The following is a 4,461-nucleotide window of genomic DNA, read 5'->3' as shown; positions in this document are numbered from 1 at the left end:
GACAAACACTTTTTTTTTTTAAAATAAAACTCAGGAACCTAAATGAGACACATGGATAAGTAAAATTCAAACAGGAACCAAAATATGTTGATATAGTTTGGATTTTAATATTTCACAAAAAATAAAGATGAAAGAGAGAGCTGAGATTTATTGTTCTGTTTGTTTTCCTTCATACACACTGAGGGAATAATCCTATATTGGAAGAATAATGCTACACAGTGAGCAGATCTACACGGGATGCTTAATGCCCGTAGGCTTAATTCTAGTGTGCATTAGCACAGCTGGCAAAAAGCATGCTTATGTGCAGTAGATTAGTCCAAAGGGCATTAAGCATCACATAAAAAGTGTTCATCTGTGCTAAAGCACAATAGCTTTAGGTCAATGGGCATTAAACGCCACTCAAAAATCGTTCACCTAGGTACTAAACTTAATGTGCTGTAATTACAGTGCATTAATGAACGTGTAGATACACCCAGTGTCCCCTATATGATCCATGTTAGGATATCATGAATAATTAATGTTATAGGAGGCACAACATACAGCTGGTATAAACTGATGCATTTAGGGTGTGTGTAGACAAAACGGAGGCCCTAAATGCAAGTGGTGGGTTTTAAAATGTGGACCAAGAATACAAGTCAAAAGGTTACAGGGAATCAAGTTCACAATTGCCATGATGCATTTCTCTTATATAATGGATGGATTTTTCTGAAGGCCTCTTTGACCTCCTTGTTGCATAGGTCGCAGATCAGAGGATTCAGCAGGGGAGTCGCAACTGTATAGAGCACAGCAACCAACTCGTCCTTCTTCTGGGAGTGGCTAGAGGATGGCCGGATATAGCTGTAGATGATACTGGAGTAGAAGAGGCCAACCACAGCAAGATGCGGCTTTTCGTTTCCCTTCTGAGCCCTGAATTTTCGGGATGCTCCTGATGATAAAGCCACAGGACATGGTGACCAGCAAGACATTCATCATGCCTAGGAAAATGTTAGCCATTAATGTCATGATTTTGTTGAGGTAAGTCTTGCTGCAGGATATTGCCAGAAGGGCTGGGATCTCTCAGAAGTAGCGCTGCATAGACCGAGGTGCACGGAAATCTAGAAGCAGCATGAGTAGTGTGTGCAGGAGGGAAATTATGGCACGCAGCACCCAGATACAGGCTGGTAATGTGATGCAAACTCTCTTGGTCATGATGGTTACAGAGTGTAAAGGATGACAGATGGCCATGTACTTGTCAAAGGCCACGGCACTAGGGAGAATAAGCCCTGTTCCTCCTGAGAAGGTGAAGAGAAAGAGCTGAGCCATGCAGCCGTTAAAGGAGATGGTTTTCTTTCCCAGTATCAGGTTGTGCATCATTTTGGGCAGAACAGAGGGGGTGCAGACAAGGTCAATTAGAGTCAGGGTAGCAACAAAGTAGTACATGGGTTTGTGCAGAGGCAGGTGGAGGACAGTTGCCAGGATGATCAGGGAGTTGGCTTGGACAGCAGCCATGGAGGTGACCCCAAAGAACAGACCGCGGAGGTGGGGATAATCAAAGAGCCCCTCTAGGATGAAGTCAGATGCCCTGGTGTTGTTACTAGTTTCCATTCATGAGGGCTCTGCTTCTATAACAGTGAAAATTAAAAGGTAAACAAGCGTAGCCAACTGAGAAGAAAAATAATGGGGTAGCCCAACGATAGACAGACTTAATATTTTGTTAATAAAGTTTTAAAAAAACTCTAAGCAGACAGTAAAAGTGAGGAAGGGTATTGCTCCAAAGGGAACAAAAAAAGCATTCAGCAACAGCAACAAACAAATCCCTAGTCTTTTAATAAGATATTGGCACCCCCTCCACCCATCTCACATGCCCTTCATGTGGTCACATATTTAGGACTAGCCCACTGCCTTGCACTGTGAAGTCCCCCCTTGATGGCCCAGTCCAACAAAAATGGGGCCATTCTTTTGGAAGGTGAAGTGCCCAAACGTAAAGGGCACACGTGTCCAAACAAGGAACTGAAAGAGGTGGAGGGCTTCATGAGAGCTGAGGCTTTCTAGCTGGTTCCTGCATCACTTTAGAGTCAACATCTTGGTCTGAACCAAGCAGTCCTGGTCTGGGCCAAGCAGATCTTGCTCCCCTCAGCAGCTTTGTATGAGACAGAGAAAACGTGCGGCTTCAGAGAAATCCACATCCAGCACAACAAAAAGAGCTGATGGAAGCAAAGAGCCATCACAGCCCAGGGGAGGTCAAGGGAGCTATGGAGAAACCCTCCTCCATTTCCTTCTCAAAGTAGGTGTGGGCTGGCAGGAAGTCTGGCTGGAAGGGATGTCACAGGGTTATCTAGTCCAGCCCCTGATCAAAGCAGGATTGTCCCTGATTAAACTCTCTCGGACAAGTTTCTATCCAACCTGCTCATGAAAACTTCCAAGGCTCTGCGTGTTCTGCAATGTCTCCCGGTAGTCTGTTCCCATTCTTAATCACTGCCACAGGCAGAAAGCTGGTCCTCATCTCCGACCTAAATTTCCACCACTGCTGCTTGAAGTTGTTGCTCCTAGTCCTGACCACAGAGAAAAGGCCATCTCCTTTCTCTCTGTAATAACACCTCCAGCATTAGACGAATGTTATCAAATACGCCCTTTCTTTTCCAGACTCAATAAGCCTAGCTCTTTCACCTGTTCCTCATCAAACATCCAAGTCCCCCTAATTATTTTTGCTACTTTGTGTTGGACTGCTTCCAAGCTCTCAACACCCATCTTAAACTATGGGGCCCAACCCTGCATACATGCCATGGTGGCTGGGATCAACAACCATCTGACTGGTGGTCCCAGCCCTGACCCGGCTCAGGAGCTGGTTCAAGACTCCAATGAGTTTCCAACTGGGGATTGATCACCAGCCAGCTGTGCATAAGGGATCATAGTAAGCATCACCATGTGACTGCTTAGGACACAGCAGTTCTTAAGATCTAAATGAAGAAAGGAAAAAGCAAATTAATCAAAAAAATCTTTACTTCTTTCTGGATCCACACAAATGACTCCCCTTCACAACTCAATGATAATTTAAGTACTGACTTACATTTGTGAAGATGCTTTCCATTTTATAGATTCAACATCCACACACAATGCTTCAATCCCTTGTGAATTTGTTGAAGATTTCACCCTCAAACAATGCCCCAAAGGAGAAGACAAGTAGAAGTCACCTAACTCAAAAAAACCCCAAACACAAAAATCCACATTCATTTGGGAAAAACCCTCTAGAAGTTTGTAATGAAAGTGAGAGGATGAATTCTTGGTGTGATCTTTGGCCCTTTTGAGATTAATGTTAGTTATGAGTTACTTATGCCAGACATAAGTATCTGGAAAAATCATGGGGTAGGTCCTCAAAGACTATTCTGAAGGACCTGGAAGAGAATTAGGGGGGCATATCTACATGCAACAGTTCCTGCGGAGTGGACTACTTAGCTCCATAGTAAATTCTGTGCATCTACACGTGAACCCCTATTAGGCAGGATTAAGCTAACTGCAGCTGGATATTCACAAGCACTACCCTCCTAGGCGGGTAAGATCTATAGCTTCACCCTCTGAAATGTTCTGTACCTTGAGGTAGCTTAAACCAATGTAGTCCACCAGTTTCACTCGATTCTACCCAACCCCATGACTGGGCATCACTGGGTGAAAAAAGGAAGTCTATTACAATACGGAGAGCCACACTTGATTAATAACATAACTCTGTGCAGGAAAGCTTGCCTACTCTGAGTTTCACACCTGAGAGAGAGTTTCCAGGCTGGGACTGGAGTAGATCACCTTGTGTGATCCTTTCCAGCTCTGCTTTCTTAACAAGTCTGACGTCCACAGCAGGATCAGCTGTGGGAGGTGGGCCTCACCATTGAGAGGATACTAGCATGACTGTTTCTCTGTCTAACCAGTCTGTTGGAGGTCATTACTATGTTTTCTGAATTTTTAATGGTTATTCCTGTGCCCAGCTGCTGTTCCTGAATGGTTGTGTTTTATGAATAGATAGATGAGTTGTTTGTAAATGCCGTCGGAGAAAGAGAAATAGGCAATAACAGAATCAAACCCGAGAGCTGACTTACATCTCAACCAGCTCCATCTTACATCGCAAGAAGCCTGGCCATGCCTCTTCAGGTTACAACAGCTGTCCATATTTCCTGATTTTGTGAGCATTTGTGGTAATTAAAATTGGTGTTGGGCTGATTTGCATAATTTAATTAGCATAAAGTTCATTTTCATATCTTTAATTAGCTCTGTACCCAAACAAACCAATGACACTTTTGCCAATGGTATTGAGTGTGCTTGTCTGAATCTGAGATTTCAGCTCTGAAATTCTTTAGATCATGTTAATAACACTAAACTGACCCAACAATGATCACTCCCAAGTGCCCTCACCAACCAAGTGGCAGTGATGGGAGGATGGTGTTGGGGAATAAAGTGATGTTCGTGTCCATGGTAGCCCTCTCTAAACCAAAACTG

At 43.8% G+C, this 4,461-nt stretch overlaps 1 pseudogene; it reads right to left on the bottom strand.

Annotated features, from left to right (window-relative positions):
• Positions 1-659: 659 nt before the first annotated feature.
• LOC149851845 (olfactory receptor 13G1-like) lies at positions 660-1,820 on the bottom strand (annotated as a pseudogene).
• Between the last annotated feature and the right edge of the window lie 2,641 nt (positions 1,821-4,461).

This window comes from Crocodylus siamensis, unplaced genomic scaffold (assembly GCF_052110815.1).
Source record: "Crocodylus siamensis isolate JL-2025a unplaced genomic scaffold, ASM5211081v1 HiC_scaffold_126, whole genome shotgun sequence".
In the NCBI taxonomy this organism is placed as follows: domain Eukaryota; kingdom Metazoa; phylum Chordata; order Crocodylia; family Crocodylidae; genus Crocodylus; species Crocodylus siamensis.
The sequence above is the reverse complement of the archived record's forward strand: the minus strand, read 5'-3'. Positions and strand labels throughout refer to the sequence as shown.